Genomic DNA, 27,721 nt, shown 5'->3' with positions numbered 1-27,721 from the left:
TTAATTCAAAGTCATGAAACTTCCTTTAAAACTTCTTTCCTGTGCTAGTATAGGTAGAACTTTTTTCACCTAAGTGTCTACCTATAAATACTATATCTAATCTTCAAAGCTCAATATTAAATATGCACCTTCTTATCTTCTATCACCAACTCATATTACAGTCCACATTCTTTTAAACTATAGCACTTTGTTTATTTGCTCAGTATCTAGCACATATTTTTATTGGTTTTTATATATTTTCTATATCTCTAACTTAATGTTAAAGCTGCTTGAGAGCAGAGAGGCCCAGTGATCTTTGTGTCTCCACTTTTATTGATTTTGGCATAGAGAATGTCCAATAGAACACTGAGTTTCTCTTACTACCGCTAATGGAACATTTATTATTTCCTAATGTCTCATGGGGACTTAATGAAGAGTAAGAACATTTACAGTGGAGCCCATCTTACAGTCCGGTCCTGCCTCTCCTATGATTTTCCCTGTCTAAATTCCCAGGGGTCTTTTGGAAGCAATAAATGAACATTTTAAATATAAAATTTAATTGAAAAGATATTTCTATTAAGCTTGTTTTCAGTTTTTAAGAGCTTGATTTTGTCATGATTTTTCAGATTTTTTGCTTTTTCCTGAGCAATTTTGAAAAACAATACAAGATGGAAGAAAAGAAAAATAGTGGAGTGAAAAAAAAAAAAGAAGAAAGGGAAAAAATCTCTTGGTTATAAATGCATTAGCATTAGAAGAATTTATGGCTCCTCAGACATTCAACCTTGCTCAATTAATTGTCTTCATGACTGCAATCCTGCAAACATACAGTTTTAAATGATGATTTAGAATTACTGACATCTGGAGGCCTCAACAAGAGCTCTAATTTGTATAAAGCCCTGGCATATCAAGGCTGTGGATATATTTTAGGAAGATGAGCTTATTCTTACTTTCAGAAATGCATATGATTTTGTTTCTTATAGTATCAATAGGATAACAGGGTTTTCTCTTGAAATTTAATTAATAGGCATAGCACATAGGAGATATGTCTTAACCTGCATGTTTCATGCTTTTACCTCTCCATAGAAAATATTTCAATCTTTGTGCTTTGGCTAATAGGCATCAAATAGTTAACCTTAAAAAAAAAGATAATCACTCACACATTAAAAAAATAAAAATTGAGAATATGTGCCACCTGATTTTTTGTCAGTAAATTGGCATAAGCACTAGAATCTCCAAAGATCTTACTAAAAAAAGAGGTAAAAGTCAACTCTTTAAAAATGACAAAAATTATATCTGTAAGAGTCCTTCTCTTAAGCTTCGAGTCTACAACTCCTAAATATGTTAACTTAAAAGCTTGAATCTGTCAGGGGTGGGGAACAGGGAATTGTTTAATAGGTATAAGTTGTAGATATCTGTTTCACAATAATGGGAATATACTTACTACTACTGAACTGTACAATTTAAGGTGGTAAATGCACAGGTTAAGATAATAAATTTTATGTTATACATTTTACCAAAACTAAAAAGAAAAAAATGCTTGAATGTATGTTGTAGTATTTGATCAGGACATTAAAAAGGCAAGTGAGGCTCTGCTTGCCTTCATACAACTTAAAATTTATGGGAGTTTATAGTATAATCCATAAGTAATTAATCACACTAAATAACCTAACTGTGCTACAGATAAAAGACTTTAGAAAATTTAAAGAAGGAGAAATCTTATCTTGGTCAGAGAACCATAAATGAGAAGTTTTCTTTCTGCTGAAACAGGGAAAAGTTTGTGAGGGAATTCTTAGCTATATATACACCAGTGAAATTTCTGTTTCAGAGTTATAGAGGATAATAAGAAGATGGTAAAACCTAATCCCCTTCAGAGGTTGTAGTTACTTTCGGTTCTATTTAAATCTTTTGCCTTTATTTTTAATAAAAGAATCCATTAAATGGGCTCCTCATGTCTGGGACTATTTCACAATAGGACATATTTAAAAATAGATTCTACAGGATTTGTGGTTTTAAAAAGCTTCAGAAGCTTCTGAAGCTTCTGACTGTAGTCAAAAAACATAATTTTAATACATATCTGGGCTGACTACAAAAAGAACTAAAAAATGAATGAGAAACTGAAAACTGATCAGGTGGGTTTAAGCAGTAAAAAAACCTCAAAAGACTGCATTGCTGTTGGTGCAAATGTAAACATGTGATCTTGATACTAAGCCTTGAGATAAAAGTGAGGTGAATAACTTAAACCTGAAATTCTCATATTAAGGCAGGGGCCATTTTGGAGAAAGAACAACATGATCTCGTATTAGTGGCACCTCATGTAGGTTGGCAGAAGAAAAGGCAATTCTTTTACTGATGAGGAAAGTTTTCTCAGTACAGGCCCCTGTGATACTATATATTATGTTCAAGTAAACAGGTACAATAAAAACTTACAAACACATAAAGAAACCATCCACTGGAGCTTCCAGATTTCTGAACACATCCAAATGCAGGGAGGGTGGTACACACTAACTTCTTGAGGACAGGAGTTTCTGCATTCAGGACATTTAAGAACCTTGCTCTATGTATCTCTTTATCTGGGTGTTTATTTGTATCCTTTAAAATATTATTTGTAATAAATTTTCAATAGTAAGCTTAAAAAATTAAAAGAAACCATTCACTATGCATGAGAGTCAACTGATATTTGAAAAATCCTATAAGAACTTACACTGGGGAAATGATACCCTCTTCAATAAATGGTGCTGGGAAAATTGGATAGCCACATGCAGAAGAATGAAACTGGATTCTTTTATTTCTTAATATATACAAAAATCAACTCAAAATGTATTAAAGACTTAAATATAAGACTCAAAACTATACTAGAAGAAAACCTAGGGAAAACTCTCCTGGATATTGGTCTAGGCAAAGAATTTATGACTAAAACCTTGAAAGCATAGGCAACAAAAACAAAACTAGGCAAATGGGACTATATTAAACCAAAGCTTTTTAGACGAAAGGAAACAAGCAACAGAGTGAAGAGACAATCTATTGAATGGGAGAAAATGTTTGCAAACTATTCATCCAACAAGGAACTAATATTCAAAATATACAAGGGACTCAAACAACTCAATAGAAAGAAACAAATAATCCCATTAAAAAGTGGGCAAAGGATATGAACAGACATTTATCAAAAGAAGACTTACAAATGGCCAATAGGTATATGAAAAAATGCTCAACATCACTAAGCATCAGAGAAATGCAAATAAAAACCACAATGAGATATCATTTTACCCCAGTAAGAGTGGCTATCATTTAAAAGACAAAAAATAACAGATGTTTGTGAGAGTGTGGAGAAAACAGAACACTTATACACTGTTGATGAAAATGTAAACTAGTGCAGCCATTATGGAAAACAGTATGGTGATTTCTCAAAAAAATGAAAAGTAGAATTACCATTCAATCCAGCAAATTTTGCTACTGGGTATCTATCCAAAGGAAAAGACATCAATATATCAAAGGGATACCTGCACTTACATGTTTATTACAGAACTATTCATAACAGCAAAGATATGGAATCAACCTATCTGTACATCCACAAATGCATAGGTAGAGAAAATGTGGCATATACACACAATGAAATACTATTTAACCATAAAAAAGAATAAAATCATGTCATTTGCAGCAACATGGATGGAACTAGGGGTCATTATCTTAAGTGAAATAAGCCAGGCACAAAAAGACAAATATCATATATTCTCACTTATGTGTGGGAGCAAAAATATTTGGTCATATGGAGGTAGAGAGCGGAGAGAGAAAACAGAGACTGGGAATAGTAAGTGGGGGAGTGGGAAGATGAAGACAAGTGGGTTAAAGAGCGCAAACACACAGTAAGATAGAAGGAATAAGTTAAATGATGGTTAGCAGAGTAAGGTGACTATACTTGACAAAAATGTATTTTACTTGGGTGATGAAGATGCTAAATACCAGGACTTGATGATTACACATTATATACATGTAGCAAAATTTCTCATGTACCCCATAAATTTGTACAAATTAAAAAATATATATTTAAATCCCAAATGACTTCAGATATTCAATTATCAGGAGGAGGTTATAAAATAATAAGCAGGTGGGAAATATTGATGATTCTCTTCTCTTAGTTCCTCATGGTTTTATTCATATAATTTTAACCAAAAGCGAAAAGCAAACAAACAATTTAGAAATAGAGTTGGCTCTTGAACAATGTAGAGTTTAGGGGTGCTGACCCCCTCACAGTTGAAAATCTCCTTATAATTTTTGACTCCCCCAAAACTGAAGTACTATTAACCTACTGTTGACTGGAAGCATTACTATAACATGAACAGTTGATTAACACATTTTTTGTATGTTATATGTATTGTATACTGTACTCTTACAGTAAAGTAAGCTAGAAAAAAGCAATTGTTAGGAAATCATAAGGAAGAGAAAATATATTTACCTCTCATTAAGTGGAAGTGGGTCATCATAAAGGTCTTCATCCTTGTCATCTTCATGTTGAGTAGGCTGAGGAAGAGGAGGAAAAGAAGGTATTTTCTTTTTTCTTTTTTTGCTATCTCAGGGGTGACAGAGGTGAAGAGGTTGAGGAGGTATAAGGGGATGTAGGAGAGACAGACACCCTTGGTATAACTTTCACTGAAAAATATCTGCATATAAGTAGAGCTTCACAGTTGAAAGTTGTGTTGTACAAGGGTCAAATGTATTTTTATTTTAACTGTAAAATTAATCTATACCAATTTTTAAAAATAAGACAAGTAAAGAAGAAAACCAAAGACTTTTCCATTCTATTCTCAACTTAATCTCCAGAGGTACCCCAGATAATACTTTGAGGCATATCCTCCCAGTCTTTTTTTCTCTATAGGTGTGAAATTTGTTTTATAAATGTGGGACTCCACTGTACACATGGGGTCTTCATCCTCATCATCTTCACATTGAATAGGCTGAGGAAGAGGAGAAAGAGGAGGGATTTTGTTGTGCTGTTTCATGGGTAGCAGAGGTAAAAGAGGTAAAATAGATGAAAGGGGAGGTAGGAGAGACAGGAACACTCAGTGTAAGTCTACAGAAATTCATCATAATTTTTTTTGACTTTTTGCTTTTCATTTATAGAAAAATGTTAGTATATGGTACCGACTCTTATTCTACTATTTGCTTTAATTTCTGTGCTCTTATCATAGAAGGGCCCATGTTGTAAAAGAAATCAAAAGTAGTCTTGTATAATCAAAACCTTTCTGCAGGATTGTCTAATGTAGGTAGTTTGCAGGCACTGCTTATTCTACTTCTTTTTCCTCATTTTTTCAGTACTGGTTTGAAAGCACTCATCTCCATCAAGTTATCTTCTATTAATTCTTCTTGTGTGGTGTGGTGGCTCATGCCTGCAATCCTAGCACTCTGGGAGGCTGAGGCGGGAGGATCGCTCGAGGTCAGAAGTTCGAGACCAGCCTGTGCAAGAGCAAGACCCTGTCTCTACTAAAAATAGAAAGAAATTATCTGGACAGCTAAAAATATATATAGAAAAAAATTAGCCAGGCATGGTGGCACATGCCTGTAGTCCCAGCTACTTGGGAGGCTGAAGCAGAAGGATTGCTTAAGCCCAGGAATCTTAGGTTGCTGTGAGCTAGGCTGATGCCATGGCACTCTAGCCCAGGCAACAGAGTGAGACTCTGTCTCAAAAATATATATTTAGATAGATAGATAGATAGATATAATTCTTCTTGTGTGGTGTCTATTAGCTCTGGAATTTCTCCAAATTCCACATCTTGAAATCCTTCACTCCCCCCACTTATTTTGCCATATTCAAAATATTTTTCATGATTTTCTTGATTGGCTTTGTAGTATATCCTGTGAAGTTATACACAATGTCTGGACAGTTTTCTCCAGCAAGAATTTATTGTTTAAGTCCTGATGTCTTCCACAGCTTTTCCTATACCAATGATGGCATCTTCAATGATGCAATCCTTCCAGACTTTTATGATGTTATCTCTATTGGTGTTCTCTCCCATAGAATTGACAATATTTTCTATAAAGTACTGTATGTAATAAGCCTTAAAGGTCCTTATGACCCCCCTGATCTGGAAGCTAAATTAGAAAGATTGTCTTTGGAGGCATGGGTTCTGGATGGCTAGGGGCATTGTTCAATATCAAGGGAATTTTAAAAGGCAGTCTCTTATTGGCAATGACTTTCTGACTTCAGAGACAAAGCCTCAGTAGAACCAATCCAGAAAGAAGGTTTTTCATTGTCCAGGTCTTCTTTTTTTTACAAACAAAAGACTGGCAGCTGGGATTTATCTTTTCCCTTCAAGGCTCAGAAGTTAGCAGATTTATAGATAAGGGCAGTCCTGATCATAAACTCAACTGCATTTTCACAAAACAGTAGAGTTAGCTTTACCCCTTCCTGCCTTCAACCCTGGTGTTCACTTCTCTTCCTTGCTGGTAAATGTCCTTTGTGGCTTTTTTTTTTTTTTCCAGAATAGGGCATTTTTGTCTACATTCAAAACATGTTCAGGCAGATATCCTTTGCCTTCAATGATTTTTTTAATGGCATCTGGGAACTCATCTGCTGCCTCTTGGTCAGCAGAAGCTGCTTCTCCTATTATCTGGACATTTTTTGAGCTAAACCTCTTTCTAAAATTATCAAACCGTCCTTTGCTGGCATTAAATTCTCCAGCATTATATCCTTTACCTTCCTTTTGCTTTAAGTTATATATAATAACTTTGCTTTTTCTAGAATCATACTAGAATCTGTAGGTATGCATTTCTTATAGCAGTCCTACACCCAAATAAAAGCTGTACTTTCGATACAAGATAAAAAGGCATTTCACAAGTGCAAGGGTTTTGTACCTGTTGGTGTAGCTACAGCAGGGCTTCAGGAACTTCCTCTTCTTTTCTTACAATGACGCTTGTGCTGGATTAACTATCTTGAAATGGCAGGCAACCTCAATCTAGGTACATATTACCTAGCTGCAGACCTCAATCTAGGTACCTATTAAGCAATTCAACGTTTTTCTGTAATGTCATGACTTTTCTCTGCTTCTTGAAAGCACTTCAAACATCATTAGCAGCATTTCATATTGGTCCCATGGTATTATCCAAGGTTTAAGGTATTGCACTAAACATGATGAAAAATACACAAGAACCATGAGAGATTACTTTTTACTACCACACACTATTTATTGCCGAGGAACTGCTCATGTGGTGATGATTAGCTCACACAGTGATTTAAGCAGATACTTGAAACAACTGCATGCACCTCAATACCAACAGGTGGTGGCTATAAAATTAATACTGTAGTATGGTATATACTATGTTAGGTCCAGAGCTGAGAGAAAGATACACAAAGCCTCATATGTAGCAAAACGCTGCTTATATTGAGCATCTAGGTGCAGATGGGTGGAGACAAAAAAGCGTCCACTCCGAGGGAGGGGAAAGCCTTGGGTTTTATAGAGAATTTTTTCCAGGGGGAGTGAGTCTCACCTGTAGAGATAGGGGAGAGGGTAGCTTCATCCTTATCAGGGGGGATAGGAATGCCTGCATAGCTGCAGCTGTCTGTGGTTGAAGTTAGATTTGTAACCTTGGACTCTCCAGACTCCTGCAGCTTTTGTTTCACAGGCTTTATGATAACTTTTGGGTTCCCACCTGGAACAAACCTAACATACTACAATAAATTTTATCAGTTATAATTTAATATTGCACCCTTACATTTGTTTACTTTTTTTTTTTACTGTGAATGGCACCATGTACAGTCTGTAAATGATGTATACATAAATTTTGACAAATTTTAACATTTTATAATAGATGTATATTTTGTGATAGTAAATGACAAAATAGATTAGCATCTATATATATTTTATGCATTCATGACATGTAGAACTTTTTCCTAATTTTTTTGATATTCTAGGCTATGTGATTTATTTGCAAAATTTTTCAAATTGTTATAAATTTGTAAAAACTTTTCCAAAATATTTATTTTAAAAAATCCACATATAAGTGGCCCCACACAGTTCAAACCTGTGTTGTTCAAGGATCACTGTATTGTGGAAATATACTTTAGAGAGCGGATAGGAAAATCTTAAGTGTCTACCTTAGGAGAAATGTGTCTGGACTATATATATTAATATTTATTTTTGTAGACACAAATTACTTCCTATATTAATTGTTTTAAGTGGAAAATATTGTAAAATTACTATATTAACCACTTTCTTCAGTACAAACTTGTAAGCTTTAGAAAATATTTTAAAATACTCATTTATTTCTCCATTTATTAGCACACAGGTAGGGTTAGAAATTTAGGAAATAAAATGCAGAATGCTAAGTTATTTAAATTTCATATACACAACAGATAATATTTTATTTTATTTTATTTTTTTTATTTTTTTTTTTTTTTTTGAGACAGAGTGTCACTTTGTTGCCCGGGCTAGAGTGAGTGACGTGGCATCAGCCTAGCTCACGGCGACCTCAGACTCCTGGGCTCAAGCGATCCTCCTGCCTCAGCCTCCCGAGTAGCTGGGACTACAGGCATGAGCCACCATGCCCGGCTAATTTTTTTGTATATATATTTTTAGTTGGCCAGATAATTTCTTTCTATTTTTAGTAGAGACGGGGTCTCGCTCTTGCTCAGGCTGGTCTCGAACTCCTGAGCTCGAGCGATCCACCCGCCTCGGCCTCCCAGAGTGCTAGGATTACAGGCGTGAGCCACCGCGCCCAGCCCAGATAATATTTTAGTGTAAGTGTGTCTCAGAGGAACACTTAACTAGGCATCCTGTATTTTACCTAATGGCTGATCATATAAGTCGTCTGCTAGGTACTAAAGGGCAGAACAAGAGGGACACAATCTGTCCTTATGAACTTTATAATCAGTAATGTCTTGAAAAAAGTGTAAAGAAAATAATATTTATAAATATTTTTAAAATGAAAGAGATTTTCTATCTCCCATCTTAAGGATTCTATCATGGCTGATTGAAATAGACAATGATTCTGTAATCCTCTGAAATAAAGACTCTAGTTTTTGTCTCCAGCTTTCATGTTTGACTTTCAAGTTAAAATGCCAGTGTGTCTACATACCTTCTTTACATCTATTAATATCACAGTCTAGTTCCAAAAAGGGGGTTGATCCCTATAGCTAATTTTGGAATAGGTGAGGTGTTATTATTATACATATTTCTCCACTTCAAAAGTTTCCTTATATTAAAGTCACTACATGGGTTTTGTTATGGGACTGTCAGTGAAATTTGAAATAGAGAATAAATATCAAGATGGATTTTTGAGATTTAATTAGGTCATTTATTTGAAGAAGATTTTTAAGTATTCTATACAGCAGCTATATGTGTATGCTAAATAAATTCAAATGAAAAGGTGACTAAATAAATGTCTTGCTTAGATTTCCTTTTCTCCAGTTATTATAAAAATTATCCTTTCATTGACTAAGAAACAAATCACTAAGCATTAATGTACATATCTGATTCAGAATTGGAGTTGTATATCTGGAATGTGCTCTCAAATTCCTTAATATAGGGAAAACTCAATGCTTCCTCTGCTGCCAGTGTTTGTAATTGCGTCTCTTAGTTTTAACGTAAGTCATTTCATATATTCTTGAAAGAAAATTGTTCTCAACAAGAACTTTTAGAATGCCTTTTCGTCATGTTTCTTAGGATTCTAAACCATAGTTACACACAGCTTTTTTTTTTTTTTTAAAGTCACCAACACATTTGATCTCTTGGAAGTTTGTCTGCAATCTGGTATGCTGGAGCCAGACTTCTCAAAAAATTCAGGGCTAGACAATATAAATTGGCATGAAGGATTTTTGCCATTGACTTGATGGAATAAGGAAGGAGGCTAGGAATTAGAGATACACAGTAGACACAATTGAGTTGATGCTTTTTAATTACCCTGTATCTTTGCTGGATAATGCATTCTACAATCAGCCTGAGTGCAATGACTTCGATGTGGTGTATTATAGATTGATAAACATAAAGCCCAAAGCACACTGTTTATTTGATACTCTGATTGTTGAAAATATAGTTTTAGATAAAGTAGATTGCTTATTCCCATTTTTTTTCCTGATAAAGGATGTATAGAATTTGATCAGAGCTGTATAATTGATAAACTGAAAATATTTCAGGGTTGGAAATAATATCAGAAATCAATTTCTCCCCTTGTTGATTTGCCTATTACCTTCCTCTCCAAGTACTAAAGGACAATTTAGGGAGAAAAAATATAAAGAAAATTAGAGAGTAGTTTAAAAGGCACAGCTGTGTACACATGTATTCCCCTAGTAAACATTAGAAAATGCATGAAGATGAGATGGGGAGGGGAATAAAGAATCCGGGAAGAAAAATGTATAGAAAAATGATAAGACTAAGACAGAAAGGGAAGTTTTGGTTGTTGCAAACTTTAATTTTAATTTGAATACTACCAACTAGTTAAAGCAAATGATAGCATAAACATGCTTTCCAAGACAGTGTGTTTCATTTTCACAAAAGAAAAGTGATTTCACTGAACTGTGTGGGAAAAGGAGACACTTTAAATAAAAGCAATTTCTAAGAATAGAATGCTGTTTGAACCTCAGATGACAACATTGAATACATTTTGACATATCATGTATCAGCCTTTAGTTTAATGGTATTTCATGCACACATTTCCTTTTTTCTAGAAACAGATTAGAATATACTTATATTTTCCATTATTCCTTCCATTTTCTTTATTTTTCTGCAAAACACTTTTTATGGTTGATTCAGGTTGTATTCATTGACATGCATTTATAGCAAGCTGTGAGCATTATCCTGAATATATGTTCTCTGCTGGATGCCAAGCTATCAGATTCTCTTAAAACTGGCTATGTTGGATTTACTAGAATAAAATAGAAGACAAAAATATAAAGAGACTATTTATATGCAATGGCCAAAATGTCTGTGGTTCAAATACATATACATATATTAATATATACACACATATACATGCATGAGCATATATACGTGAAAATTACATATATAAAATTGTATGCACATATACATAGTCATATTTATTTATTATTAAGAGAAAGTTCAAGAATGTTTTCAACATCCATGATAGCTAATAATGGCTACATGCCAGATCATATGCTTTTTGCTATATGTGCATCATTTCATTTAGTCCTCTCAAAAATCTTATCAGCTGGACACTAATAATAACTCTTTTGTAAAGAAGAAGAGACAGGGCTTTTATAGGTTAAATAGCTTTTCTACAGTTCCACACCTAGGAAGAAGCAGAGACAACATTTGCTCTAAAAAGGTGTGAGGTAAATTAAGTATATGTAACCATATGCTGTATTTCTTTTCAGCAACAAATGAAAACTAGAGGATATATGAGATATTAAACTGGTAAGAACACATACTATGCTTGATGTTAGCCAAAGACCAAAAGAATGAGATCTTGTCATTTGCAGCAACATAAATGGAACTGGAAGTCATTAAGTTAAGTGAAATAAGCCAGGCACAGGAAGACAAATATCACATGTTCCCACTCTTATGTGGGAGCTAAGAAAGTGGATTTCATTGAGGTAGAGAGTAGAATAGTGGTTACCTGAGGCTAGGAAGGGAAGGGGGATGAGGAGAACATTCTTAAGGGTTAGAAAAACAGAGAGAAAGACTAAGTTCTAGTATTCAATAGTACAGTAGGGAAATCATAGTTAACAATAACTTACTGTATATTTCAAAATAGCTAGAAAAGAATTGTAATGTTTTCAACAAAAAGAAAGCATAAATGCTTCAAGTGGTAAATAATCCAATTACCCTGATATGATCATTACATATTGTATACAGGTATCAATACATAACATATACCCCCAAAATATATACAACTTTTATATACTAATAAAAAATTTAATAAAAAGAAAAGTAGAGGAAAGTGAAGGAAGAAAACCAAGGGATGGATCTAAAATGAAACAATAAGTTAACCTAAATTCTATACCCTAAAAAATTATTCTTTTCAAATGAGTGATCACAAATTATGCTAGACCTTCTAGAATCAACTACAAAATATTGTCAGCTATGTATTTTATAGATTCTATGGTATGAAAAAAACTCAGAATTAAAATTATTCTCAGAAACAAGACCAATAAGAAATTTCATTTGGATATCCACTTTAAAAGAACATTATGTCAGATAATGCACAATGTTCTAAAATAACAATGCAAAAACAAAATACTTATTAGAGCACGTAAGTGTAGATTTATTACCCAGAGCAATTTCGCAACACATCCCTCAAAGCAAGGTTATTATCATCAGCCCTTTGATATGGCTGGGAAAAGGAAGCAAATACTGGAAGAGTGAGTATACCACATGTGATCCAAGCTCATGGAGTGGCAGAGTAGACATTGTAATTCATTACTCTAAGGACTTCTTATAGAAGAAATTATTTTATCAGTTAGGTAAATAGAAATTCCATCATTAAAAAAAAAGTTGGGTCAGTATATTTAATGAAAATTGAGGGACCACCAATGGATTCCTGCCATTGTGGAAGATGTGGTAACTCCGAGATGAACAAAAGGATTATCACTATCACTTTTGTGTATGTGACTTTGGTTAGGGAGAGTTGTCTAGAATTCCAGTGTGTTTGTTTATTTTTTTAATGTCCAAAAATCTCATGAAAATATTGTTATAGGGTGATTTGTGCTCCTCACAAGATGTGTTAGAGCTCTCAATATCTCAGAATGTGATTTTATCTGGTATGGAGATAAGGTTTTTGCAAAGATAATCAAAGTTAGGATGAAGTGATGGGGTTCAGGACATACTACCCAAAACATGGCACTTTGGAATATTGGGTATTTCAAGCTAAAGAAATTTAAGGAATGACTTTAGACCTTCCCCTGAAGCAAGTCATAAAACCTAGGAAGGATTTTCTGTCCCTCTCTTGAAGTAAGACATAAGACCATCATGTGAGAAGTACCCTCCCTATACCCAGCAGAAAGGAACATCCTTACCTCTGAAGATGAAGGGACACAGAGGAATCAGAAAATACAGGTCTTGCTAAGTTTCCCACAGTTTGTTACCCTTAGCTCATACTCTTCTTTTTGGCCTGTTATATTTCTCCATTATTTTCCATTTGTACCAAGCCTGCTATAAAAATATTCAGGTTTAACTGTTTCTTTGGATCTTCATTTACTTATGAAGACTCCCATGTAACACAAAAGTTGTATTACATAAATGTGTATGCTTTTCTCATGTTAATCTGTCTTTTGTGACTGGGGCCTGAGCCAATGAACCTAAGACGGTTAGAAGGAAAAAAATATTTTTCCTCCTCTACTGAGGTTATTAGGGTGGGCCCTAAAGCAATAAGATTGTCATTCTTACAAGAAGAGCAAATTTGGACACAGAAACACATACACATGCAGGAAAGACATTATGAAGACACAGAGAATACTACCATCTACAAGCCAAGGAGAGAGAAGTAGAACAGATCCTTCCCCAAAAACCCTTGGAAGGAACTGACTCTGCTGATCACCTGATTGCAAACCTTTAGCCTCCAGAACTGTGGGACGGTGAATTTCCATTGTTTAACCTACCCATTTTTCAGTCTTTGTTACTGGCAGTCTTAGCAAACTAATACAAATGTGCCTTAAATGTGATTGTTTTGAATAGTTTTTTTTAATGGGGGACTATGTCTTCTGTAGATGCACAGCAGGTTTATCTTTATTTCATTAGTCAAATTTTCAATTTAATTTTGAAGTTCCTTTTGTGTTATTTTCCTCCAGTATGATTTGATCTGCCTTGATCTTCCTTGATTTACTCAAAAGTTTTGGTCTACCGATTATTTTTCAACATTCTAAGAAGTTAATCTTTATTTGCCTATTTAAATAGGACCTTGGGACAGAGTCAAAGCATGCACACTTATTTGATACTTGAATTGAAAGTCTCTATATGAATTATTTTAAAGGTGATTCAGGTAGATGTCACCCTGTCATAACATTTCAATGCCTTCACATTTATTCTACACTTACCTTTTCTTCAAAATAGTTTTATACTGCTTTTCTTCTGCTAGCTACTCAGAAGTTTATCCAATAGATTTCTTTTTCTTTTTTAAACATAAATTATATTTAAAGGATTTGGAAATAAAGGGATAAGTGGTAGAAATAATCATTAAATGCAAACTCTTTAAGGAATGAGGTGTGCTCATCGAGTGGAATAATTTCCTATAGATACTACCATTTGCAAGTATATCAAAGATATGCAAGTTTGCAAGTTGTTGTGGTTTCTGTATGTAAGATGCATACCAGTACAGAATGGTCTTATCTTTTATAACTTGTGACATTTGAAACTTTCACTTTATAACAACATTATTTAAAACATATTGGAATTATAAAAAGAATGGATTCTGATTCTTTCTCTTGAGATGTCATTAATCTAGTTGCTTTTCCTTTCTGTGACTTAGTTTGATCAGCACAATGACCAAAATATACACTAGGGTTTTTTAATAATTGAATCAGATTAAAGTCTAAAAGTCTTGCAAACTTTTCACAGATATAAGTAATATTTACAAATATGAGATATATCCTTCAGTCTACTTAAAGTTAGGTTTATAGACTCTTTAAATTTCAAAGTTCTATAACTACTCTAGTCTTGTGACTAAATAATTTGTTTAATGTATATAAAATGTTTTTTAAAAAGTTTTCTTTAATCATGTCCACTCTGTTTCAACACAAAAGAGTTATACCATTTTGGAGATATATTTTTCTAATAAGTAATGATAATATATGCCATAGTTTATGTGTCTGACTTTAAAAAATATATTCTTTTAACATTACTTTGATAGTTACTGGAAGAGAAAATGATAGCTTAGAATATTCTGTGGATGATAACACTTTGATCACATTAATTCTTGTTAGTTTAAGTGATTACATTTGGTCTCCAGAAAAATTTTCATTCATATCAGATAACCAGATGCTTGTTTTACCGATTAAGATACTGTGTTTTCCCTTAACTTAATTTCTTGTAACAAGGCTATTTTTCAGGGTATTGAAATTTTTTATAACATGGAGAAATACATGCTTTATGACTTCTTTACAAAGTCATTTACATATAAATGAGCTCCCCTCTTATCCTCCTCTATTGCCTTCATTCTGCAAACATTTGCATATTCAAACAAGTCTTTCAGACCACATATTAAGTTCAAGCACAAAAAGAATTTACAGTATTGCATTTTGGGAAATAGTGATGCAATGCTACTACTTATTTACTGAGTTCCCATGGATCTCTCAGAGTCAGACAGTATACGCACTAAGATAAAAAAATAATAATTAAAATTAAAGAGTAAAAATAGACTCAGAATATAAGCATAAGAAGGGCCTCAAGAACTTGTACTACAGAGATAAACTTTTCATGTATTGATTATTAACTTATGTGCTGGGAGTTTGAACAGTTGAGTTTGATTCTTTACTTTGTAAGCAAATTAACTGAATAATAGTTCAGACCTGTCTTTACTATACAGATTCAGCTGTAGCTATTCTTTCATAAAAATAGCACAACAACTATTTATATTTATGGTATGATTTTACTTTGATCATCACATTCATTCTAACTACTCTGTACTGAATATTCATCATAAAAATATAGACTCAGTTAAAATTTATAACTAAAAATTCTATTTACTCAATTATTTCACTTTTATACATCTGTTTATAATTTACATAATTATTTTAATTATGATGTAGCTTCTGGCTTAAGATTTTCTGTTTTCATATATATATTTTTTAAATTACAAGATTAACAGATACAAATTGTAAGATTTAAAAAGTGCAAAGGATATGAAAGGAGTTACATTCTACCCTTTCACTTAACTCCCGTCCTAGTTTTCTGACTACTGATGATTCAGGGATAAAGCATGGCCAAATGCCATTGCAATTCATAGAAGGGTCACATTTTCCACATTATAAGACCCAGTCCAAAGTTGGCACAAATAACAACATGGACTCACACATGTGGGCACATATACACACTCATCCAGAAACACACAGCAAAATAAGCCTCTTCTCTAGACAGTACTCTCATTTTGCCTATAGTCCCCTTTTGCCTCTAGACCCCACCAGCCATGATCACAAATAAATTTTTAAAATATTATATTGACTATATCTTAAACTTTCCCAAAGAGAGTAATCCACCATATTATTCATAAAACGTGCCAAAAAAAATCATTTCCACATCTTTTAACTTGGGTTATGTGCCCACTTTTTGGTGTAGACTATTCTCCTTCAGTGTGTTCTATTCATTACTTTTTTGGGAAAGGACTGATAAGTTTCCTTCTTTGAATTTAATGTCCTGATATTTTCTTCCAGGTATTGCCCTCTCAAGGCATCTAAAGTATTCCTTGATCACACCAATGGTTAAAATGATTCCACTCTATAGGTTGCTGCTTATCTATATGTGTGTGTACACTCTGCACACAGAGTGGAAATAGAGAAAAGAGATGGTTGGTAAAGATAGTTTGTCCTGAAATGTCAGGAGGTTTGACTTGTCTTTTATTCTCAGGACATTCCAAATAAAATATGATTTGGAGAATATTGAGGCAACTTCCTATCTTTCAGAGAAACGAAGGGATTATAAACTGTCATATATTTTCTGGAAAATAATTTGACACTATAAAAAGTTACAATAATATATTGAACAAGTAATATCATTTTTAGCATTGTACACCAATAAAATAATAAGAAATTCAAAGAGTCATGAACAAAGATGTTCTTTGCTACATTGTTTGTCACCCATAGGCCAATCAGTTCATACTAATAAGTTGTTGTATATCTTTATAAAAGATTCAGTCAATATAATAGTGTTTTTAAGGAAATGCAATAAGAGAAGTATTTATATTCCCAACTGGGATAATCCAAATTAGCCTTAAACAACTATGAATTATTTTGGCATTTTTAGTTGCCACCAGCAGCCCTAGGTAAGGAGTAGCTGCTCCTCCAAAACCATCCCACTAACAAGTTTTAATGAGACAAAGTCTCTGGTCCTTCTCTGCCACACATATTGACTTTTATTTTAAGCGTGCATTTAGTAGGAAAGTGAAAGAAAAGTTCTATAAGATATTTTTCAGAGTTCTCAAACATCCTCCATAGAAAGCAACTGGGACCATATTCCAGCTATGTTATTCATCTAACCACCCAATAGGATCATGTTAACTAGGGATTCTCAGAAAGGGATCAGAATATTGCAGATTTAGGGATCAAGCCTTGGGAGTCTTCCCAACATTACATGTTAAAGTGCTTCTTAAGTTTTTATACCACGCTAATGCAAAGGTGGGGAAGTTGCTCTATTCTAGATAATCCATTCATTGTCAATATCATTTCTAACATGCATTTTGCTAATTAACTAATTTCATCAATAGAAATTCATTTCCATTATAGATTATACAAAGCCTCTGGTGCAGATGGGCATAAAGATGGCTAAATTATTCACTGTAGCAGCCTCTGCAGTGTGGTATTTCTGAGAAATGCTAGTTGACCACTTCTGGAGTGTGAATTACTGATTGAGGGACTAACAGGCCCTAGAGCACAGCTTAGACAATATAATACATTGTGAATAATTCTAAAATTGCAGACATGAAAACATATATAAAAATTTATTTAAAGACCTAGCAAAATATTGTATATACACTATTATTTGAGATATATTAAAATACATAAGTATAAACTACTACTGGAAATTATATCAACATGTTAAATTTGTTTGATTATGTCATTTTTATTTTCATCCTTATAGATATATATTTTATTTTTTAGAAATCCCTTAGCAAACAAATACTATAGAATAAATAGAGAAATAAGAAATTATATTGCTTAAACTAAACATGCATAGATTAAGGGAGGAAGGTGTCACAATCTGTGTTAAAGGCAACTGAATACCTCCAATCTGATCCTTCAAGTATGTTCTCAAGAGTCCACTATGTCAGGATCATTGCATTGTCTATGCCTTCAATTTGTATAACAGATGACTCTCAACCTTCTTGTATTTTACTTTCTATTCTTTGCTTGCTTGATTCTTTTAAGGAGAACAGTGATGCTGTAAGGGCAAATATAAATTAAAAATAAGAGGCTTAATTCTCCCCATAGAAAATAAAGAAAGGAATTTCCGTGTTTTCCTTTTTCTTAGAAAACTTGTAATTTTCTTTAGAAAACTTTTAAGTACATTCTGTATTTCTTGGGAGTGTACGTAAATCCTCCTAAAACTAAATGTGTCTTTTTTTAGTTTTATGACCCAGGAATGTCTTTCTCAAGGATCTGGAACCATCTCTTTGGAAGGTAAACATCCAGGGAAGACAGTGCCACTATTTCCCATTTTCTGTGTGAGGGTAGGAGCCTGACTTCAGCTGGCTTCTGGTTCCAAGTTTCAAAATTATCTTCTGTCATGAAGATATGAGCAGTTTATTATTATTATTTTTTTGAATAAAGCCAATTAACTAACAGATGGTCACCTCAATTACCAGGTGAATTTAGGGTGAACTACATGTGACAAATGGTGGTGTCAATTCTTCTTACTTGATGACTAGTTACTGTTTAGCACACGTATGTAATGGATTGCATCTGCTTGGCTATATAAAAAGCTAAGATTTCTTTCTGTCTTCGCAATCTTTTAACAGATTGCCTGTGATGCACGTCACATTCCTGTCTAATAGTTTTTCAACAATAAGATTGTCATCTTTCTCTTTTACTTCTGTGGGGATATTCTGGGTTGGGAGAAGATTTTGTTTTTAATTATATTTCCCCAATAACACATACTTTCAAAATTCGTTTTGAAATATATTTTTAAATCTATCACTTATAAATAACAACCATTTCTTCTGAGAAATCACCAGCCACATATATATTTGCTCTCAAATCTGCATGTCTTGCTTATTTTTCAACTTTGTTTTTATACCCATGTGTGTATCTATTTACAAGATTAAAAAATACAACTTGTAAAATGTTAAAGAATAGAAAGAAGGACATAAAAGGAATTAAGCTCTACCCTCTATACAGTTGATACTCAGCATCTCCACCTCTCTGAGATAACCATGGCAACCAACTGGCATTTTTTTCACACCCTTCTCCATGTACCTATAATTCCATATATTAAATAAAAACATCCTTGAAATCTGTACAGTACTAGATTAACTATGGGAAATTTTAGAATGCCATGAGTGTAACACTTAATTTGATAAGGTAAATTTCCAAGGCCCTCCATCTCTATACTTAGGCATGCGGCTTTTGATAACATAAAAAAAAAAAAAAAAAATTACACCAGATGGAGTTAAACAGGCAGAGTTTATTTAGTATTATTGCAATAGGAGAGAGAGATTGAACTCTGTTGAAATGAGAGTTGATAAGTACTGGGATAAGTTAATGGAAAAGTCCTGGAGGACATTAAGGGGAAGTTGGTCTGTGTGATTAGATTATGTGTGTTTTCTAATTGGCACTTATAAAAGTTAGTTTTCAACCTTCTTGCAGAGACTGGTATATAGCAACTCTTATCTTTCTTGATGATTGCATTCCAAAGGAATGGCTCCCAGGTTCTTGAGAAAGACATTTTTGTGTTACAAAACTAGTCAAGAGGCTGGGAGAAGATTTACATCTAAAAGGGGTAGAGCAAAAAACTTATATTGTCAAGTTTCCTAAAATATATGCTTTTAAAAAAAAGAGGTCAATGGTCTATAGTAGGGAAGAAACCTGTCTAACATTTAGTGAAGTTGAAGGAAATACTAAGGCCATCTTGGTCAATAATTAAGAACCTAGTTAGAGTTGTGAAATGACCTGCTAGAAAAAGATAAAATTCTAACCAGCATCAGGTGGCATATTGTAACTGTATATTTAGTCCTTTTCAAAATGTACATGATACACTATAAGCCCACAAAACTCATGTCCAAAAGCTAAAACTATCAACAGTTAGCTGTATGGAATAAGAAATCAAGGGGATTCTTTATGTGGGTAGCTTTTGCCAAAATAAATGCATCAATGTACATATATGTACCGTAAGTTCAGTACTTGTCCCCACAGCCCAACACAGAGCAAGGACAAGTGGTTTAAGGAAAAGGAAAGAGAAGTTTATTAATTTGATAACAAATGAGGAGGATGGCTGACTCTTGTCTTAAAGAACCATCATCTTCCCTTTTAGCAGAAATACAGAACTTTTAAAAGGGGGTTTTCAGCTTTGGGCTATTGCTGTTCAACTATAGCATCTCTGGTGAAGATGATCTCATGACCTCTGTTCTGTTGAGCCATCTCCTGTAGTTTAAGATACTAGAAACAAAGAACAAAGAATATTACTCTGCCCTTCTGATTACTAGCCTTGGCAGGGATGCAGGATTTAATTCCCAAAAGAGTTGGGGCAGGTGTGGTTTAAAGAGTCAGCTTGTAAAACAGTTTGCTCTTTTTCAGGCCTCTGTTATATATTAAGCTAGACCATGACATAGTCTACATAAATCAATATCTTCTTTTTAACCATAAGCATTATTAAAAACAAATTATAGTGATCACATTTACCATTTTAAATAACTGAACACTTCTAATTTCTCCAAGTGATCAGTTTATTATTTCACTGTCTCATTGACTGGAAATGGAAACCAACTATATTTTTCTAGCCATCATTTCAGAAACTAAAACAAAAACTGAAAAGCCAATAAATATTGATAAAACTTAGCTCAGTCAGCATGTCCAATAATCTAATAACTTCCACTTCTTTTGGACAGTTATTCATAGAACTACTTTAATCATGCTTTATGTTTTCTAGATTCCTCTGCCTTTAACCACATTGCTTCCTAATTAATTTGATATCACTAATTTACATCATCTATTGACACTTTCATAAACTTATGCCATGTTTAGAAAATTTCCAGTTGTATATATGAATAAATGTTTTAAATTTTCATTATTTGAAAATAAAAATTAGTAGTCATACATGTACATCATTTCTCCCATGAATATTACCTGTTCATGGTTAATTTCATGAATGGCATAAGCTATAAGATTACTTTATATCACCATAGACTGTACCTAATTATAATGAAGATAATACTTTTTGTCTTAACTTCTACTTTGTTTTAGTCTATTTGTACAATACACAGAAAATTGCTCAGCTTCTGGTCTACAGCCAGCAATTAACACCACTTAGCAGCTGTTAAAACGGGTAATCTCCTGTTGTTATCTTCATGTGGTTTAATTCAAATGCTAATTGCTCTCTGAGCACTGATCATAAACCTACCACATCTAGTATAATCTGCAGACACGTTGAAATAAAATAAATAATACTTTTTGAGGGAGAGGGGTGGTGATGGTGATGGTGGAGAAGAGAAATGTTCATGGGACTTTAAAATGTAAACCATGATAAAATGCAGTTGGGCAATTTTCAGAGGGATTCAGTACTAATGAAGTGCCAGAGTTAGAGCAAATAGAATTGTGTTGTCCACTATGCTAGCCACTTGTCATGTGTGGCTATTGAATATGTGAAATGAGCCCTAGTCCAAATTTGCATGTGCTGCAAATGTAAAATATGTATCAGATTTCAAATATGTATTACTAAGAAAAGAATGTAAAATACCTCATTGATAATTTTTATATTGATTGCATGTTGAAATAATATTTTGGATATACTAGGCTAAGTAAAAGACTGGTAAAATTAATTTCACTTATTTCTTTTATATTTTTTAATGTGGCTAGTAAAAATTTTTAAATTATATGTGATTCACAATATATTTCTATTACACAATACTGAACTACAGTATGGACAAATTCATAAGGTGCCTGGAATGAATAGAAACAACTGTCTTGCCTTTTCAGTTATATGACTTAAGCTTTGTGTAGGGAAGCATAAAAAAAGAGAAGTAACAAATTCATATCTCCCAATTAATGACTTTAGAAAATTGACATATTGTATTTTAAATTTCCTCAAACTTTAAAAAATTCATGTAAGATATAATTCCCAAAGCCAATCAAACTTCAAAAATGTAAAGGAAATTGAAATGTGGAAATGTCACTGAGAGAAGTAAAGCAGGCTGTAATTAATCAATTATTGAATAAATGGGAGGAAACAACATGCATTTTTAAAGTTATTTTTAATAAAATTGTGTGCACTTTGGAGCCTTCACCAGGCAGTGGGAAGCAATAGTTCCATCTGTGTGCAATTTCAAATGAATGCAAATTCTCCCCCACCCCCTTTGGCTCCAAGGCTAATGAGAAAATGGAGTGTGTTTTGGCCTAAATAGCCTTGTTTGAATATAACACTATTGATTTCCTTATGACTCACTTTCATTTTAATGTCTTGAGAGACAAGAGATCTTATTGGATGAGACAAAAAGTTGAAGTCCTGACCATTTGCGGTCATTAAGCGTCCCAGGGCACATTTTGCTAGAGAGCAGGATGGTTAGCTCTACCCTGGCCCAGTTCCAATTCAAGTAAGGATAGTCTATTCACCTAAACTCTCTATGCATAAACATGTTCAACAAGAAACAATTTCTTCTCAACTTTCATGCCACAAACTACAAACTTTTGTTTATTCTCTATCAAACTGCTGCCAACTCTCACTCCTTAAATCCCTAACTTTGAGTAAACTAAAAGTATATATAAAAACATAAAATCTTGTCTCATAGGACCATCGATATTTTACAGTGAACTGGGAAATTTTCATTATCATAATGTAGTACTATGTTAATTATGAGATAAATATATACTTTATAAATATAGAAATGCATGTCAATATGTGATGGCCTATACAATTTATACAATTTATTAAATTTTAGAAAAAAGCTGTTTATTTCAGCAAACACACATGTGTGTGGTATATACATGTGCCATACTAGACAGTAGAAATACAACCAACCAAACATAGTCATTATTTTCAAGAAGCTAAAGGTATGACAGATGAAACAGAAAACTAAGCAGATATTTGCAATATTAAACAGTAAAAGTTACCAATGTTATAAATGAAGAAAACAAAGAGGATGATTCCCTAATCCACATAGGACAGTTGTAGGAAAAGTGATCATATAAAATGGCCAGAAGTTTGATATTTGGGTTTATGTATAAAAGGAAGAATATCAATATCAGTTAAATAGAGGAAGTGGAATAGAGAAAGATAAACACAGAGAGAATAATGTCAGTAAAGTCAAGGAGGCTTGACTTGGAATGGGACATGCAAAGAACTCTCAGTGGTTTTGATCTGAGAATAAGTAATGTAGAACAGAGAAGAGCATTAAAAACAGGTGAGGGAGAGGCACGCCCTGGAAGGCTTTGACTGCACACAGTTTCTCTCTGTGTCTATTGATGTTATATTAATGTCACCTTGGAAACATTAAAATACAGACTCTTAAGCCTCCACCCTATTGCTAGCGGCGAAGAAAACCCAGGTGTCAGGGCTACAGTCTGTACCAGGCTCTTCAGGTAAAGCCCAGCAGTTTCAGAAAGAAGTACTGAGAGGTATCAGAGAATAGTTAAAAGTAGGGAACCTGTCATCATCAGGTGAATTTTTTCCAGAAGAGTAGAATAAGGAGCAAAAATAAATGCCACAAAAGAAAACTGTGCTTAGCATTTAAACCAATATTATCCCATTTAATTCTCACTCTATAGAATATTAAGAGTTAGACTATTATTGTGCACATTTTAAAGATGTAGAAACTAATGCAGAAGCAATAAATAACTTGTCAAAAACACACACAGACAATAGATGGCAGAACCAGTATGCAAGCCCAGCTATTCTAACTCCAGGGCCTGCTCACATCTATATTGCCTTCACAGTACAATATAATTTAAATAGTAACATCATCAATTCCCAGTGAAGTGGTAGGCTAAAAGAAAAGTGACAAGGTTGAGAAAATAAGGGACCTCATACACACTGTAGAGACTGAGAAGATGTATCAAAGAGCTGAGAGGCAATCAAATTACCATATTCCTTTTCCACCCATCCACTTAGAAAATTGATGCTGTACATATATTAGTTTGCTAGGTTTGTGTTATAGACTGTATCTGCCCTAAATTAATGTGTTGAAATTTAATCCCCAGTTTCTATTGTGCTTCTTAAAATTCTTCCAGACTCTACCCATTACCCAATTCCAAACTACCTCCATATTTTTAGGCATTTGTTACAGTAGCATACCACTCTATGGTACCACAATATTTTTTGCAAAGGATTGGCTTATATGATTGTGAAGTCTTGTGAGATAAGTTCAAATTCTATAGGGCAGGCCATCAGAAAAGGCAAGCTGGAGCTGTCAGGCATGATTTGAAGCAATAGTCCACAGGCAGAATTTGTTCACTTCAGGAAAGCCTCAATTTTGCTCTAAAGGCTTTTATACTGATTCAATGAAGTCCACCCATATTATCTAGAATAATCTTCCTTACCTTAAGTAAACTGATTATAGACTTTAATTACATTTGCAAAGTACCTTCATAATACCATCTCATTTAATATTCAATTGGATAAGTGGTGACTACAGTTTAGCCATATTGATATAACACTGTCCGTTAAATTGGTTTCTTTTTGCCTCATATGTTCCAAACTTAATAATAAAAAACCTGGGAACTTACAATAGGCAATGGGCACAGCAACAAAAATACGAAAAAGGCCCCCAAGACTTCTGACCTCTGTAAGAATCAGAAAGTAGCAACCTAGCAAGGCAGAAACTTAGATAGTAACTGTCTTGTATTACTCCAGGTAAACAAGGTGAAAAAAACCATAGCATTAACTCCACCCCTATCAGCAAAAGCCAGATGAAAACATTGGACCTCCACTTTTTCTGGTTTATAATAAGTCACCCATTGCAGCCAGTTCTCACACTGGCTTCAGAGAGAATAGAGTGAGGATCTGGGGCTTCCATTCCAGGACAATGGTAATAAGGCCTCCCTTTACAATGAAATTAAGTCAGGATCCCACATTTCAATCCCCACAAGGCACCACTTTGTACGACTGTGGTTCCCAATCCCTGGGCTGCAGACCAGTACCAGTCTGTGGCCTGTTAGAGACCAGGCCACAGAGCTCCACCACCACTCCAACATCTGTTCCATAGAAAACTTATCTTCCATGAAACTTAAGAACCAGGGGGCTGCACAGCAGGAGGTGAGTGGCATGCAAACAAGTGAAGCTTCATTTGTATTTATAACTGCTCCCCGTTGCTTGCATCACCACCTGAACTCTACCTTCCCATATGTGGAAGAATAGTCTTCCAGGAGACTGGTCCCTGGTGCCAAAAAGGTTGGAGACCACTGCTCTGTAAGATCTGTCAGAGGATGCTCAGTCAGAGCCTGAAACCCTGTGGTAATGAGTTATCTCCCTCCCCACTGTGTCACTGGAGGCCACTTAGGAGGCAACAAACAACCAGAAGCTCCTCTCCCTCCCAGCCAGGGTTGTGTCAGTGAAGGCCTAAAGGGGAACTTGAAATCCAAGATTGCCCAGCAGTAATGAGATCAGCCTAGTGGAGAACCTGAACTTTTGTCTGGTCATAGTTTTCTGTTCTCGGTTCTTGGTGTGCTCTTGGCTGAAGAATGACTAGACACACCAAAGTAAGCCAAACATGAAGTGAAGTTTATGGAGAAAGTAAGATACGTTAGTCACAGACAATGAATGGACCCCCTGTCAAAACAGGAAGGCCCTGATTATGTTATGGTCTGGGGTCCTGTTTTATATTGCCTAGGCTGAGCCCTCCTCATGGTTCAAACATCACCATCAAACCACTTTGATGGATAGTTGGGAGTTATATAACCTGAGTCTTACTGCACATGCAGATCTCCCATGAGCCTCTCTGAAAGCCCATTGGGGGTCAGTGAACCACAATGTAGATTTAAACTAATGACATGGTAATTAGCCTTAGGTTGTTCTAGGTCACCTTCCATACCATATTGTGCCTGTGCTGCTTGGCCCATGGCCCAGGGAATACTCTGCATTTTTTTGTAGTTGTTGCACTAAGTTCTGATTGGAAGATTAGTAGGGTGTTCCCTCCTCCCCCAGATGTGGCAATTGCTCAGGGCACCCAGCTTTGTCCCCAGGAGGGCTGGAGATCCATCACTGTCTACCTAACACTTTCACCTCCACATACCTGAGCAGTGTCAGAGAAAGTCTAAGAAAGCCAAATATTTAAATAAAATACAATGTCTTTTAATACTATACCTACCATGGTCAGGATACGATCAAAAGTCATTTTTTTCTAACCAAACATGTAAAACTTTGACTTGAATGAGAAAAAATCATCAACAGATGCCAACACTGACATGGCACAGATACTGGAATTTTGTGATAAGTGTTTTAAAGCAGCTGTCATAAAGGAAACTTCCATAAGAAATTATAAACATGCTTGAAACAAATGACAAAACAGTAATTCTCAGCAAGGATATAAGATATAAAAAATAACCAAATGGAAATTCTAATACTTAAGAATAAAATAACTGAAACAAAAATTCACTGCATGGGATTAACAGCAGAATGGAATGTAAAGAAAGATAAAGGAATTAGTGAGTTTGAGGGTAGAAAATATAAATTACTCATCCTGAACAACAGAGAAAAAAATAAGCTAGAAAAAAATGAACAAGACATTAAGACCTGCAGAACTATAACAAAAGAGCTAACATTCACATTACTAGAGTCCTAGAAGGAGATTAAAAAGGTGGGGTCAAAAAAGTATTCAAAAAAAAATGGCAATAGTCTCCAACTTAAAATTCTACCAACTAAAGAGGTTAAGGAAACCCTAAACAGGATAAATCCCAAACTATCCTCACAAAGACACATTATAATCAACTGTTTGAAAACTAAAGAAAGACAGAAAAATAAAATCTTGAAAGCAGTGAGACAGAGAAATGCTACCTTACCTACAGGGGAAAAACAACTAAATGAGTGAATTTCTCATCTGAAACCAAGGAGCCGAAAAAGAAGCGGCACAACATTTTTCAAATTCTGAAAAACCGACTGTCAACTCTGAATTCTAAATCCAGCAAAATTAAATAGAAATAAAGCCATACCCAGACAAAGATAAGCTAAGAGAATTTTTCATGATCAAACTTACTCTAAAAAAGAATTGTCTAAAGAAAGTTCTTAAGGTAAAATAGAAATCTTGTAACATTAGAAGGAAGAAAGAACAAGTAAAACAGTAAAAGATTTTCTTTCTCCTTTTTTTGTTTTCAAAAGTATGTTTAGTAGTTGAAGCAAAAAGCATAATATTTTCTGATGTGCTTCTCAATACGTATAGAGGAAATACTTAAGAAAATTATATTATAAACTAAAGATGATTAAGAGACAAAGTGACATAAGATTTCTATATTAAACTCAAACACAAAATGTAGACATGAGTAGAGTCTAATAAGTTATGTATGTAAAATGTAGTATCTAGAGAAACTACTAAATTTTATATAAGAAATATACCAAAAATACTATGTAGACAAATCAAAATAGTATTCTAAAAAATTTTCAAGTGACACACAGGAAGAAAGCAAAAAGAAAACAGAGAAATGAAAAACAGGAAACAAATAGAAAAATGAAAAAAATACAAAGCCAGACTTAAGCCCTAACATATGAATAATTATGTCAAATGTAAATAGGTTAAATATGCCAACTAAAAGATATACAGAGGCAAAATGGATTTAAAAACATGACTAAATTATTAATATATGCAAGGGCATTGTGCTAAGTGAAAAAGCCAATCCAAAAATGCTGTATGATTCCATTTATATAACATTCTTAAAATGACAAAATAAATTATAGAGATAGAGAAAGGATTAGTGGTTGCCCATGCTTAAAGGTGGGTATACTTATAAATTAAT

The sequence above is a fragment of the Lemur catta genome, chromosome 7 (genome assembly GCF_020740605.2).
Source record: "Lemur catta isolate mLemCat1 chromosome 7, mLemCat1.pri, whole genome shotgun sequence".
NCBI lineage: Eukaryota > Metazoa > Chordata > Mammalia > Primates > Lemuridae > Lemur > Lemur catta.
The sequence above is the reverse complement of the archived record's forward strand: the minus strand, read 5'-3'. Positions refer to the sequence as shown.